This window comes from Rhea americana, unplaced genomic scaffold, assembly GCF_003343005.1.
Source record: "Rhea americana isolate MKP2758 unplaced genomic scaffold, rheAme1 scaffold_244, whole genome shotgun sequence".
In the NCBI taxonomy this organism is placed as follows: Eukaryota; Metazoa; Chordata; class Aves; order Rheiformes; family Rheidae; genus Rhea; species Rhea americana.
In genome coordinates, this window is record NW_028186362.1 from 1,239,635 (window position 1) to 1,254,499 (window position 14,865).

The window sequence follows — 14,865 nt, forward strand, 5'->3', positions numbered from 1 at the left end:
GAGGAGAATTCTAAATCTCTGAGGTTAGATACAGCTCGTTTTGCATTTTGTAAATTAGGAGTTCTTATGGATTATTTGTTTCTATAAAGATTGATATAGGAAGAGAAAATGCTACATTTTCATCGAGATTTGTACCCTATACATGTTAATTGACTATATAGTTGAATTCTGTGACCTATTTATCATTCTGAAAGAGACAGAAATGACTTTGTCACAAGCTGCAGAATACATGCAGGACTGCACAATGCTCAGTCCCTACTGCATTCTGAACAGTGATATATTTTGCCATCTAATATTTATGTTCATTTCAACTTGTATTCTCATTTTTCATCTGCAGTGCCCTTGGTGATGATAGAAATTAGTTTTATTAAGGCTTCCTTTAAGGACATCCTGGCTTGGACAAAAAACAGGGAGGGGAAAAGTCATCCAGAGGCATTAGCTCCAAATTGATTTGTCAGAAAAGTATATCCATGAATTTCCCATTGAAGTATAGTGATCCATAATCCTCTCGTGTTATACRCTTATAAATTACCGTCTTTTATGGTATATCATTTAACCACASAGGTCTTTGTATCAAAACTAGTGTTTCAGGCCCAAGCTGGAACTGTCACTGCCGTAGAGGTCACCCTGGAAGTGGAAAATTGATAGCGGTGTTGACAAGCGAAGACGTGGCCACCGCCAGCCCCCAGCCAGTCCTCACAGCAGCACCTGCGCCCCGTGCGTGGAGTGAGCCCGGCGCTGCTCTCTGTCCCCTGCTGCCTTGTGCAGGTCTGGCATTTCTGCTGCCTCTCTCTTTTTTTCTGAGGTGGCCTCCTCGGGACTGCTGTAGTTTAAATCGCACCAGCCGGGGGCTGTTTTTCCTGGGTCCAGCCTGTCGGCCTGGATCTTTATGAGTTTGGATCTCCAGTCCTTCCAGTAGGACCTCTTCTCCTCCCCACTTCAGGAAGGAAGGTACTGTCAATAAGCCAAGATTCAATATGAGACAGGAAAGAGATGAAATAAGAAAGCACCCTTACACGCCACATGAAATTGTGGTAAAAGCGTGGTGAAGGAAGGAGTAATTATAGGGAAAAAAATCTTCTGCATTGCCTAAAAAAAAATCACTGCAATTATACTGTAGTTGCAATATTTTCATACAACCGGCCGTAATTATCTGCCACTTTCTTGGTAAACTTGACAAAATCTATGAAATATATATGAAAACATTCTGCAATATATAGATAATAACCTCGCCCTTTAGACCTGTGCTTGCAGAGATAATGATTTAGGGATTGCTAAACATTTTGCTCRTGTTTCAAACTTCTGCAAGCTGTTTTTCTTCTACAGAGGAGCTTGCAAGTGTCAGCAGTGTCTGTGTCTCATTACAAGGAAGGAGCGCGGTCAGGCCCGAGGTGTGTAATCTGAAGCTACTTGAATAAAATGTGAATGGGGGAGTGATTTGAGTGGCTGATAGAAATTCCAAGACTTCTGAATAAATTGACAGAAATGTAGACTTGTGGTCTGAAAACATATGTGTTATTTATTCAGAGACATCTGGAGCTCTGAAAAGCCTGACACTACTTCCCACTGTGGCCTTGAATGACTTGCTTAATTTCCTCCCTTTCCCTGTGCACAAGTGGTGTGACTGATACTTATTTACAGGAGCCTTAGTACTCTCGAATCACTCACAAATGTCTAGCAACRCAGAATGCAGGCGTCAAAGACAATGTACAGATCGTTCCAATTCTTATAGGGAAGTTACCAGTAGATCATAACACACTTTCCAGAAGAATTGCACACCATTACCCCCTTAAAAGGGGGGAGCGCTARATGCACAGAGTCACTAAATGAAAAAAATTGAACCCATTTTCTTGTGCACTTTGGGTTTTTTTGAGGGTTTGTGTAAGCTGGATCATTSCAACGCATGCCCCTTAAAGTTGCGTTAGCTTATTGATGAAGATGCAGTCTAAGTGCAATCCAGATATAGGAATAAGCAGCAAGGTGATAAAACAATTTTTTAGGCCAGATTTACTGCTAAAGGAGACATTACACTGGAAACTTTGCTCTGAGTGTCCTGAACTGCTGTTCAAGCTGTGCATCAGGCTATTTCATCTGCTTTTCTTTCAGCTGTGCTTAATACATAAGGGTCACTTTGGAAGCAAAAAGTATTAGTTTGTGTAATGTAACTCACTTATTTGTGGAAGACTAGCACTGAAATCTTGCATTTYAATATATTATATGCAAGACATTTGCCCGTTGCAGTACTGATTAGTAGGAAATTCCACAGCTGAAACTACTGCAGTGAGACTGTTTATCACTCAGTCCTTCAGCTTTGTCTAGGCTTTCTAAATCTTGATAATCATAATCAGAGATTAGAGCTGTTGCAGATCCTGCGAGTGGCCTTTCCTACAAACTGACTGCAAAAACACCACGGGAGAATTTAAAAGACCAAAAAGTAGATAAGAATCTAGGAGAATACTATTATAACTTAATCCCTAGCAGGAGGACCAGTGCTGGGGAGTAGCCCCCCACCTATGTGTTTTATTCACTGTTCARCTCGGCCGTGATTTATAGCAGAATTGATGGTGTATCCGCTTTTGTGAAGAATAATTCGGACTCATACTGTTGAGCTTCCAACCAAGGAAGAACAGGGTCAGCCACATGTTCAGGCAAGGGTAAGGCCACCAAATTTCTGCACATACCAGTAAAATCCTATCAGAGCCTCTCGTGCATCGCTTAGGGTTCAGGGTGTATCCTAAGCCCACAGAGAAGCCTAGAGTGAAAGATGCCATCACCTGGAAAGATGTACCAGGATGTGGCTGAAAGTCAGATTTGGAAAGGAGGCATTCAAGGTGATGCAGAGTATCTACCTCCTTAGTGAGTGCAAAGATAGCACGCATGGCATCTCTAATAAAAGAGAGTTGCAAAAACGATGACCTATCTGACCATGTTGGCCTCTCCATGATTTGAAACATTCTTAGTATTCTTTAAATTGTATTTTCTTTTTTGCATAGTAGGGCCAACTGATTGTATTCTCTAATGTTAGCCAAACRAGTTTTCTCACCTGGTATCACATTCTGATGATGGGAGAGTTTAAGTTATGGTTCTTAAGCATATTCTTAGAGAATGTATTCTGAAATAAGTAAGCTAAATGAAATACAGGAAAGTCTAGTATAGGAAGGTCTATAACACGTGAAGTCAGCCATCAGCTGACATATTATGATTAACATATTATGATTGCTTCCCCCTATCAAGGCAGTTTTCCCCTTAATGTGTTGTCTTTTTTTGTTGCTGTTCTCTTCTGTTTGACAGATCGATCCAGGAAGTTTTCACTCTGAAGTGATTATTCTAAGACTTATTACTGCTTCCCATTTTGGGGCATTATGAAAATAATTAAGCATTGGCAAGTAGTCTTCTTGCAACACTTTATAAAGTAACGGCATATTTTCTAACTAAATTTGGCTGTACGCGTAGGAAAACCCACATTGATATTTGGCAGAAAGAGGAAACTGATGGACTTCTCCTGAAGCTTTCACATGGACACCCACTTTCTGATGGCATAAGCAAATGAATATACATTGATTTATTATGAAATTTCAGTCTGCATTCAGCAACATAATGTTAGTTCATCACCTAGCCAATAAATGCTTTTGCTGTTCGCTCCATGCAGCAATCCCAGCAAAACGCAGCATAACCTCTTAAACRTGCAGTAATCACGTTCATGTTGGCACTTGGATCTCAAACTGTGTTCTGTTAAAATGTCAGTATAAATTATTCTGCCTAGTGTGTAGATCTAACAATGATATTAATTAAAAAAAAAGATTTGCAATATGTTACGAGTTAGTGAAAGTTAATGATCAGATGTTGAGAAAATCAATAAGGGAAAGACCTTTGGGATAAAAAGAGCAAGGAAGAGAAAGATGAGAGCTGAAAAGAGAGAAAAAGAAGAAGACAAAACAGAGAAATAAAGTACTGGAAGGAGACAAGCATAATATAATCCTGACTCCTGGAGAGAAACATGCAGCAAAGCAGAAGCATAACAGCAGAGAGGTTGAAAGAATAAGGAATGGGAAAAGTAGGAGAAAACTGAGAGCTAGTATGGCATGGAAAGGAGAAAAAGAAGTCTAGCGTGCAGTAAGGCCTRGAAGAAAGCTAGATGTCTAGGTGTATCAAAGTGATGACAATAATAAGGGAAATAAAATATTGAAGAGAACTGGAGTAAGTAAGCAAATAAATAAAACAGAAACACAATGGGGATTTTAAAATATTTTACGTCTTCCTGCTTACTAAGTCTTATCATTAACTGGAGTGGTGTTTTATGATATTTACTGTATCAATATACTGTAGCTGTAAAATTGTCTGCAATTCTATAACATCAGCAGCAACTAGATGGCAAGTTTGAAAGGCTCAGAATAATGGTGTCCAGGTTAGCACAAGGTAAAATCACGATCTGCCGTTGTTTCCTAGCATTTCCAATGAYGCTGAGGAACAAAAAGAGTCCACGAAAAGAAACCTGTTAGGGTAGTGAACCACTAGGAGGAGAAGAGGAAAGCAGAGGACTAGGGAACCCATATTTGTGGTTCATTGTTAAAGATAATAGGATTAATGCTATAAATTAAAAAATAATAAGGAAAGAGGGCTATGACAAATTCAGGGAAGAGGAAAATACAGAATGGGAGTGGCAACAGTTTGAATAATGAGGATAAGGCATGGATATGGAAAATAGATACCGTATGTAAATTAGCCTATTGAAATAAGAATCAGGAATAAGATAAATATGGCTGTACATCCATGTCAGTTTTCACAGTAACGGTGATTAGTGTGAGTTGATAATTAAGACAAGCAGCTGAAGTCAGAGCAAAAACTGTCTGCGCCGAAGTCCTGTGACACGGTATTACTTAACTCAATTAGTTCAAATTAGAGAGATGTAGCTGAATAAGCGATATCATGAACTGTGACTCACATAAGCATTTCACTCTGGGAAGGTAATTCAGCAGCTACTAACTAGAAGCTAATAGCCAGCAGTAGCGCATGAACAATTTATGACTTTCATTTAAAAGGAATTGCTCACTCCAAAATAACTACATTAAAAATGAGAGTACTTAGATCTGTTTTAACGCCTTTCTGGAAACTAAAGGGAAAAATCTGTGTTAAATCAAAATCATCTTTCCAAGCTGTGAAATGTGTGTGTTTCGGTACTAATTTTGGCAAAAGCGGACACAGCATCGTTGACACAGATACTTCCTTAAATTGAAACAGTGCCATTAGCTTTACTGCAAACATCAACAGAGCTAAGGCTCAGCAGAAAAACTATCAGAAGCGTAAGACTTCTGAGCGTGTTTACATTTAACCATTCAGGTTGGCTACCAGCTTCGTCTTCCTTACTACACTGATTTGAGAGGAGTTTCTTCCAACTCTCACAGCTGCTGCCTATAGCAGAGTTGGGTCAATTCAGTCTAAACAGTGAAAACATTAGTGTCAGTGAGAGCTTTTTTCTGAGAAAGATGTCCAAAGCTTACCCCGGAAGGAAAATATCAGAGCCCCTTACCCACAAATAATTTCAAGTTAGATATCAATGATACAGTGCTGCTTCTAGCTCAGTGCTTACAGCTGCTGTATTTTACATTCACAAGCAATACCAACTATCCTTCTTAAATAGTGTGAGTTGTCCTCCGCAGCATTCATCCCTTTCTCTGCCGCTTTTCTCCTATATATCCAGGAGAAACATCATCACTTCTACCCTCACTGAGGACTATTCCTCCTTCTCATTTTCCCTTCAGATTCTTGTCTCTGCCTTGCCAGGGTTTGGGGAATCTTGGTCAGGGCGAGCAGCTGTTTGGTTATGGGTTTTTTTGCCTTGAACACGTTTCTGCTTGATTATTTCCCAATTCTTCTCTCACAGTGCCTTTTAAACATGCCATGTGTACAGGAAGATGATTTACGGTTTGATAACATGATGGAGTAGATCTTGGGTTTCCATAAACGGATATGTTGAGCCCCGCAAAACCCTGAAAGAGAACTAGTTTGTCTTCAGGACATCTGCTGCCAAGATATGTCTAGGGGTGTATATTTGTACTGTTCGCTCTGATTTACAGAACAAGACTGCCAGCTGTACTTTGGTAAATCCAAGTAGATGGCAGTAAAGCATGYAGTATTTTTGGCAGCCCAGTTCCTTGTTTTCCACACATCCTTGTGCTTAAAAATGTCGCCCCTACTTTGAATAGATACCTGCAATCACGCGTTTGTTTTCAAGGATGAATGAGCAATATTGTATTAAAAACAAACAAACAAACAAAACCCCTAATGCCACAGGTGTGTTTCCTCTCATTTAATAACCTCTTTACAAGGTCTCCTTTTTATAGCAATTGCAGCTAATGCGGCATTATCGCATTTTGAAGTACTTGTTCAGAAAGTGTYCTCAGGGTTGTCTTTCTGCCAGGTGGTGACCTCAGCAACAAAGATCAGGTCAAAAATGCCTAGAAGTCTTTTGTGGAAGATGCCGCAATCAGTGGTTCAAATTTAGTCAAGTCAGAAAGAATTCTGGAGGTGGATATCTAAATATATGTAATGATCTGGGCYTGAAGTACTAATAATTTCTAATATGAAAAATGACTATGTTAAAAATTACAGAAAGGCAAGTCTTTTTTGGAAGATCATGAGGCCTACATTTAAAWTTATTATCCTGAGATCTCTTTGCTCAGCTAATATCTAGAATATTTGGGGGTCTAAGTTCAAGGAGTGACCCATTTTTCTACTGTATCATTCCTCAAGTGCACGGAGCGAGCTGCTTTTCAGCATAATCTTGGAGTTAGCAAAGCCCTGACCAGACTCTGCCCCCCATCACCACTGAATCAGTTCCCAGACACGGGGCTTTTACCTTTGTGCTTGCAGGGCTCATTCGGGCAGGTAGGGTCCAAGTGCCCTGCTGGATTAGCTTAGGTGTGTTAGTGGCTCTCAAAAGACKTTAAAATGAGGCTGAAGGAAGTGGTGCTCATGTTAAAAATGAATGAACGACTGGTGATTAGTCACACAAGGAGCTGGGGATCCTGGGTCAGTCTGCTCCCAGCCCAAGAGTTTGGGACTCTGCACTGGTGACCTTCGAGGAGACTGACCCAGCTGCWGTAATGCTCTAAATGGGGGCCTCTRCCAGAARAGCCCCCTCCRTCGCTGCTGGAAAGGCAATGTTGTTGTGCAGGGAAGGAGGAGATCGGGGATACGAGCTGTTACCATCCRCTGCTCAAGCAGCTCCGGTGGCTTAAAGCCTCGGAAAGCTCATGCATTTTTCAGTGTTGACTACCCTTGTTTTGCAGGTGATGAATTACAGATGCTTTTGCAGCTATGACACTTTCTCTAATCACGTTTCCTCAAATTAACTCGGAGCACTCTGAGGTCTATAGCATGTAGTGAAACAGCCTAGCAGGAGGGTGGAATTTTCCTGCCCTTGTAATATTGCACAAATAAAAGCTCTTTTCTATCAGATTTATGAACAATAGCCAGATCCTCTCCTAAAATCAGTCAGAGTAGTTTGACTCACTTCAGTGAGACTGTGCTCATTTACCTCRGCTGAGGCCTGAAGTGTTATTAAATTATGAATTTCGGTTTTATAAACAACCATGTCCTGCTGAGATGATGTGCTTGATTCACGGGGACTATTTTGCCACTGAGGGCAGTTGATAGGCAAGATAACTAGTAGTCAAATCATTAAAACACAATTAGACAGAAGGAAGCCAGAAATTCACCAGCAATTTTCACTCTCTGTTTTGTGCTTTGCTGCATGTTGGTGATTCCTCTGGACAGCTGCACACACGCACAAATATAACCCCACAGCAGCCTTGCAATACCTGTTTTTAGCAGTGTGGTCGTAGAAAAGCAYGCTGTCTTCCCTAAAATGGGGCATCCTGTCAGCAGGAAAATCAAGACCAAGCGAAAACTGTGCGCAGAAATAATGCAGCGGTAATCCAATACGGCATAAACTCAGACCGATTTTTCGTGAGTTTTTAGATAACTGGTCCAGATAAAAATCAATCCTTGATAGGGAACGATCAAGATACGTACACATTTATGGATTTTTGTTAATTTTTATACCAAGACTCTTCTTGCAGGCTAAYGTGTTTGGCCTGTTAATAATAGAAATTCTAAAGCTGTGTTTGTAAAAAGTAAATTAAATCAGTATCTCAATCTGAAAAGCATACCATCTCTGTTAGAGATTGGAAAAAAAAAAGAAAAAAAAATCTTCCAGTGAAAAGAAATAGTGCAAATATTTTATTTTGGTACAATTTACCTGGGAGTGAATGACACTGTCAGAGCATACTAGGATTGCTTAAGAACAGTCTTTCCTTTCTCCCTTTGAAATAAGGAAGAGGGTCCAAAATCTTRTATTTTTAGGTATCTCTTTATTCAGGTTTTCATTGAAGTGCTCAGTGAAAATGCACAGAAATAAGAATTTTGGAACAACATGTATTTATTATCATTTCAAATGTAGTTTATCTTAAATTCTGTAAGTATTAGCTTGTGGAGCAGCCTCAAGGTGGTACAGTTAATGATCCWCTCTGGGTTTGAGTTTGACTTCCTAGTTGTGTTTCTGCTACTTGCCTAAATTTAATGTCTGTGCTTAATATGATATTTGCTGGGACGTGGGCAGGTGAAACAGGGAAAGGTGGCCCAGGTGCGCYGATCACCCTCACTGCCCACACCTGAGCCGAATCTGCCCCTTTCTGCAGCTCAGCSCAGCCAGCCCTGCTTTCCCTGAATCTGTTTTATTCAGCTTTCCTCCTGCCTATAGGCAAGGTGTTGAGTGGGAGGAAGATCTACCATGCTTTCCTCCTGCTGCCACCACCACTGAGGTGCAGCAGCCTCGCTACCCTGGTCTCTTCTTGACTTTCTGGATAGAAAAACAGATGAGGGAAGATGAACAGGTAAGAGCCCCTCTTAGAAACCCCCTTGCACACAGTGTGGGCACAGGTGGCCCAAGGGCACCCAGCCCATGCCCTGGCCCAGCTCCCTATGCAGGGTGTGCCCCTGCAGCTGCCATCACGCTTCAGAGGGCCACCGAGTCCTCACCTGTGTCTGTACTTACCTGCTGCTGCCTCTTCATGGGCTGTCAGCAGCCTCCAGAAGCCAACATCCCCGTCCCAAAGCCAGGCAGCACTGTCCATGCTGCCACGCATCCTGGTGCTGGGATGAGGTGGACCAGGGCACGTTGTGGTGCCGTGCTGAAGACGGTGACCCACCTTCCCCGTTAAATGCCTTTAAGTGATGCTGCTTGTGCTGGAGCTGTGGAATGAGACAGCACAGGAGTCAGGTGCTCTGAGAAAGCGGTAGGGACAGTGGCCACTAGCAAATGGTCAGGRGAGAGTATAAAAGAGGTCAAACATAAATACATTTTGGTGCAGTTTCCAAATATCCGTGGCTTGAGGTTTCCCTGAGGGAGAAGTTAGTATCTTTGTGTATTATCACTTGATGGACTTTTCTGTTACTCGAAGCAGCGAGGATGCTTGGGTTTTAGATCCTGTGGCACCCTGTGGAAACGCATGCTACGGTTTGGCCGCGTGGTCTGTGAGGCAGTATCTGCTGCTCTTTGCTCTTATGTACCAACTGCGTTGTGATGTCACCAGCTGTTTTAAAGTTACTTGTGAATTTTTGATCCTTTTGTACATACCTCTGGATTCTTAGCATTTTCTACACTCCTTTCGTGTGCTTTTCAGTTGGCTTTTTCTAGGCCTCAGCCTAGAGGTTCTGTTCGTTCCTTACGTGATTTCATGTTGTCTCACCATCCCTCTCGCCCTTCTGGGTTGTTCTATTTCCACCACATGTTCTAGTGGAGGGGGTAGGTGACAACAGTGGCAAAGTCACRAAGATTTGGGTGAACTGTAGACTTGTGTAGGAGCATAAAATGTTGTCTGCTTTTTTTGTCTTTCCTGCTGTAATAATTCATAACTCTTTCCCCCCCCCCCCCCAAACTGGTATTTCCTCACACTGTTAAATGCCAAGATCTTCCTAGATGATTACAGTCAGGTCAGAGCCCCTTTTTGTGTGTATAAAGTTAAGATTGTTTTGTCTCATATATGCTACTGTACCTTTATCTGCATTTAATTTCACTGGCTCTTTCGTCTGCCAGTTACTGCCAGACRTTTTTCTGCACCTTTACACGGCTGCTTTCATTTTCTACTACTCTGAGCAAATGAGTATCATCAGCTGGCTTTGTCACCTCCATGTGTGTGCTGTTTTCAATCACTTAAATCCTCTACTATAACTCTCTTCTTCAGTAAAATTGTGCTAGAAAARAATCTGAACTGGGTGATACGCTACCACTCTGCAGTTGATAAAGTTTTGTTGTTGATTTAAATGGGGTGAGGGTYGAGTGCTTTAGGCATAGGCTTTTCCAGTGCTTCCTTTATTTGCCCTTTTTTTTTAAGCATAGAAATAAACTTAAATAAATTCTTTCTATTCTCTCCCCCCTAAGGCTACAAAAATCCTAAACAAGCATGATTTATATCTACCAGACTGTAACACACTAAGGCCCTTTATCCTAATTAATGGATATTAATCTTTTGCAGGCTATTTTGCCTTGCATACATTATTATAGATAGTTTGCCAGATAGCAGCAGTATCTTGCCCGTAAGACAGCTAAGGCTTCATTTGTTGCGGTTAGTTTGTGRCAAACCCTGGTAAAAGTACCAGAGCATTATTTAGCAGAAATACAAAGCCATTTCAACCACCTAAACCAAACCTGATTATGTTTTGAAAATTCCTCTTGGTGAGGATAGTACTTAGCACTTATGTGGTGTCTTCAAACATTCACAAAACATTCATTCAAAACAACATTTGCAGTGGTTTGAAGAAGGTGAATGTTTAACTGCTTAATTCTTGATGCCCCATAGGTAACCCAGAGTTGCTATCCTTTTAACGTGGGACACAAGTTTAGTGCCCAGTTTCTGATCGACTTCTGGCTTCTTCTCAATTCTCAAGAGGTAAAAAGACACTAGGGTTTTCCTGTTTTGTTTTTTAACCCAACCAGTTTTCAAAATTGTTGAGGTAGTTTTGTGCTGCTATGCTGCTCCTTTCCTGTGGAGTCCTCTTAATTCTTTTTTTCTTTCTTTTTCTTTTTTTTTTCCTCCCCTCCCTGACTGACTGTTTCACTTTCCTCCTTTAGCAGGATTAAAGCCTAAGTTCTGTGGCACCTTCTCACTTCATCACAAGCTTTAAATAAAGACTTTACGTGTTTTGTTGCTCTGTTTGGCTCCTTACTATTTCTTTTGACAAGATAGAAAGTATGAAATTGTGTACTATAATTCAAAGAAGCTGCAGCAGCTTCAGCTATCCGATGTGTAACTTTTGGGGAAAACATTACTTTTGTTAAAATTCAGGATGTGCATGGAGACCCGTTTTGAAATAGAGCTGTATACAACTGCTCATTTGACCCTGCTTCTGTGCGTGCTTTGGCAAGGGCCATAACTTCCCAGATCTGCCTTTCCTTTGCAATAAATAGTAACTTTGATTCAAATGAGTTACTTGACAAAGAAAATTTCCCAATCTTTCTTTTGCTTAGCCTACAATGAACTGCTTCTTACACAACATTCTTGCCCTCTTATCATTTGAAGAGGCGAAAGTCTACAAGTACTTCTTCAGTGTGCTGGAAGCCCTCTTAATATGAATCAATTTTGTATACATTTTAAACCTGTAATCCTAATGCTTATTTAGACATTCCTAAACTTATCATTTCATCACCAGAAAGCACATGTGTTAATATGATGACAAGAAAACAAAGCAGGAATAATTATTAAGTATAGCAGATGGACTCTGAATCCAGGGAAAAGTGTTGAGAAAAAGATTTAGCAGGGGCAGTCACATATAATGTGATCTGTTTCTTTTCCAAGTGGAAGACAACCAACATCTTAAGTGATGTACCAAGTATCATTCAAGGGTGAGCAACGTTATTTTGCTAGGAGCAATAAGCAGCGTACATGCTACCTGACATGCAAACTGTGCATGTGGGATCAGATTTCCAGAAGTCATTTCTCAGATAGGAAAGGCTGCTTTGAGGACCCTAATATTCAGGGTCAGTTGGTGGACTCTGTCAAAGCTGGGTATGACAACAAAAGCTGCCTGCTTCAGACACCTGGTGTGTGAAGGGCAAGAATAGGGATCCAAATCCCTCGTTGCTCCACCTGTCCTGTCTGCTGTGTCCCACCTTACAGCCTTCTTCTCACTTCTGCACACTACTTATATATGTAGTTGTCAAAACTGTCATTTCACTGTTACACAAAATACATCAAGTGTTAGGATATGAAACTTGGTTTTGCCTGCACCTATATTTCAAGGTGGCTTTCTCTCTCTCTCTTTTTTTTTTAATTTTTTGACATACCTGTGTGTTAGACTACGATTACTACATAAAACGGCGTATTGTTCGTAGTGCTACCACTGATGGTAGAGCAGTAACCTGAAGTTACCTCTCCGTCCTCTTCTCCATCCTTGCTTATCCCAAAAGTGGTCTCCTACTCAGTAGTATTTGATTTTGCTGGTGTTCAGCATCTGCATTATGATCTTTAAATGAGCCTGTTGGCTGTTCTTAGGGGCCTGGCCGCTCCTGATAAAATGCTTCTGATGGGTGGGAAGGGCAGGTAAAATTATAGTCTTTGTCCTGTGAGCACTCGTTGGTCACAGCTGTTGAATTCAAGTAGAAATGAGGCAGAGATTTCAGACCTGTCACTTAGATAATTTCACAATCGTTTTATTCTTTAGTTTGTGTTGCGCTGGTCCGCTCCTCTACAGACCTGATGTATTTCCTCATTGCCCTCTTAGCCTGCTGCTTGCCAAAAGTAGTGTTGAAATCAGTATGCTTCAGATTTTGTCTGGTAGGAGATGTGGGCACCCGGAATACCTGCAAACCTTCCAAAGCCATCTGATTTTTGAGAGTTCTGTTTCAAATTCACCTCCCTTGGGAGAGCGGGGTGTACCCCRTTCAAGGAGGCTTGCCCACAGCGTTTGCCATGTGGCTTTGATATTGTTGCCCACGGTAGCGCTAACGTGGTTGTGAGACTGCGGTATTTTCTGAAAAGTTATATAAATGTCAGTCTCAGGCATTCCTCTGTGCYGCTGCTTGGGGAGCGTGGAAAAAGGAAGCAGCACTGACGCAGTGCAGGAGAACCGAAACTGGTTTGCTAGCACAGAGCGGGACTGTGAGCTGGGCCCCGCTAACGTAGTCCCACTGAGTAGGTGCTCAGAGGTGTAAATGAGATGTGGAAGATACGTAAATGAGAATTTACCTATGCTGGGGAGTCCGTCTGGGCAACGGACTCTGGCATTTGGCACTTTTTTTTCCTTTTTTTAAGTCCATCTTGTGCACATGCTCTATAAATAGTATCTTATGACACTTTCATAAATACATGGCTCATGGGAGTCAACTGTCCTTGAATGCCTGATCCCTATCAAGCATAAAGCCAGAGCTAGCAGCGTGCCTGGAAAGGGAAAACACTGCAGCAGGAAGGGAAAAGGACAGTGCTGCTAAGCCAGTAGGATACCGGGCTCTTATGTCCTTCCCAGGATTTTTTTTTTTTTTTTTTTTTTTTTACAGTCCCCGAGTTACAGAAAAGGAGCCAATTTCAGGTCTCTCTAAGATTTCTTGAAAGTCAAATAAGCACTTTTTACTGTACAGCTATCCTGTATTTAGGGTCAATGACAAACTCCTTTGTGCTCTCCCTCGCGCATGTATAAAGCTCTGAGGTGGAAGATGTGTTTTGTGGATGGCTGTCTGTACCTCATCTTTGAGATAATTTCACTGGGTTCTTGTTTGAGTCTGCGTGTATGTATACTTTTCTAAACTGTTGCTCAGAAGCAAATGCAACCAGATGAAAAGGGCACTGAGAAGGACCAAAAAAGCCCTTTTTTTCGTGTTTTTTTTTTTTTTAATAGGCCATGCGAAGAACAAGTTTAAATTAATGCGGTACAGACTTTTTAGTGTCTAACAAGAAGAGGTCAGCTATGAATGCACTTTGAGACAGCTTTAGTGATGAATTACACTACTGGATAAAGCAATACTTGAAGTCAGAAAACTTTGTATGCCTTACTTGAGTATGAAAAATACTACTTTTGCTGAGCAAGGTACTGCTATCTAGAACTTCTGCACAATCCTTTTAAAATCAGATACATGAATAAAATGGCAAAATACCTTTGAAGTCTGGTTACATACGTGGGGATTGAATATGGGTTCGAGAGAAAAAGCTATGTCCTTTAGCATTTTAGATTTGTTAGCTCATAATATAAAGTTGTTCATGCCCAGAGGACAGGTTTTAATGTGTCTTGCATGAAGACAACCTTTTTTTTCCCCTGCTCTTCTTTAAAACCTGTTTCTAAAACAACCTGATATGCTTTGTATTCCTGAAGTGTACACAGAGGCTAGAAATTCTGTTATTCAACTATGACTTTTCTGGTAAGACAGGAGTGTATTAGTCAGAATAAGAATTTAAAACCTTCAACCTAGAGCCTTCCACCTGCAGCGTAACAACTTGCTTTTGCTGCCAGACCAGGGTGTTTGTTTCCCTCCCACTGCCCGTAAGAGGTGAAAGCTTGATCCTGCCGCCTTTGTGCGGCTTTGGATCTGTGGCAGACTTCAAATTGGGCTTCGCAGCTGGTACAGCCAAAAGAGACATTTCATCATTACACCTAAGAAAAAAAAATAACAGAGCTCTAGTGAGATCAATCCCCCCCCGCCTCAAAAAAAAAGGGGGGGGGGGCTCCTGGTGTGGTCAGGGCAGGGTAGTTGAGCAGTCCCTGCCGTCTCCAGACTCACAGTCTGTTATTCTTAACAGACCTTTTCCTGCTGAGAAGACGCTCCTCTGCTTGTCTGTCTGTTGTAAGAGATTAATAGTTAATATAGAGAATAATTAC